The sequence below is a fragment of the Cornus florida genome, unplaced genomic scaffold (genome assembly GCF_030987335.1).
Source record: "Cornus florida cultivar Cherokee Brave unplaced genomic scaffold, ASM3098733v1 CherokeeBrave_3.0.0_Hap2_Chr01, whole genome shotgun sequence".
Lineage (NCBI taxonomy): Eukaryota > Viridiplantae > Streptophyta > Magnoliopsida > Cornales > Cornaceae > Cornus > Cornus florida.
The window spans coordinates 62235707-62236630 of NW_026775571.1; the positions used below are offsets into that span (position 1 = coordinate 62235707).

A 924-nucleotide genomic window follows, 5' to 3' on the forward strand; every position below is an offset into this window, starting at 1 on the left:
GGAACCAGTGCATGTTAACTCGCCAAAATAGGTTAAAACCTTTAGTGCATGATCCTGAAATAGAGAGAACTTTGAGTCAGTTAAGAAAACTTAAAAAACATTTGAATAATATCGATAGTTCCTCTAATAACATGGCTATGCAACTTAATGCACCAAGTAATAATGGTAATGGTAATAGAGAATGGGATCCACCTGTTCCTCCGCCACAACCACATTTGAGGGACCATTTCATTCCTACCACATATACTTCCCCTTCATGCTTTATTTTTCCGGATGCTGATGTAACCCATTTTGAGATCTTTCCTGCTATAATCCAAATGCTTCCTACCTTCCATGGGTATGCAACAGATGATCCTTATAAGCACTTGGATGTGTTTTTGGAATTGTGCTCAACTACCAAGTTGACCACTTTTACCAATGATTCATTCAAAATGTGTCTTTTCCAATTGTCTCTTAAGGACAAAGCAAGAACTTGGTTGTAGTCCCTTCTAAAAAATTCCAAATCTACATCGGACATATTGCAACAGGAGTTCTTGAAGAAATATTACATTGTGGGTAAAACCACATAAATGAGAAGAGAAATCATGGCATTTTTCCAAATCCTGGGAGAACAGCTCCATGATGCATGGGAGAGATATAATGATCTTCTAAGAAAGTGTCCACACCATGATATTGTACAATGGCACTTAATACATATTTTCTATGATAGTCTTACAGACTCGTATAGAAATATGGTTGATGCTTCTAGTAATGGAGCTTTTCTGCGTAAGAGTCCAGCTGACGCTTGGGAACTGTTTGAGGCCCTAAGTGAAAACTCAGTGCAACATGCTTCTTCCTCTAGGTCTTCACCTGGAATGCATAAATTTGAAAAACTTTATGAGGTATATAAATCTAGCGAGTTAGCCATTCAAATAGAAGCCTTGA

At 37.7% G+C, this 924-nt stretch overlaps 1 non-coding gene across 1 annotated transcript; it reads right to left on the reverse strand.

Moving 5' to 3' along the window:
• Positions 1–567: 567 nt before the first annotated feature.
• LOC132283744 (small nucleolar RNA R71) lies at positions 568–673 on the reverse strand. The gene has a single exon (XR_009472124.1). It is a non-coding gene; the product is annotated as a small nucleolar RNA R71 (small nucleolar RNA).
• Between the last annotated feature and the right edge of the window lie 251 nt (positions 674–924).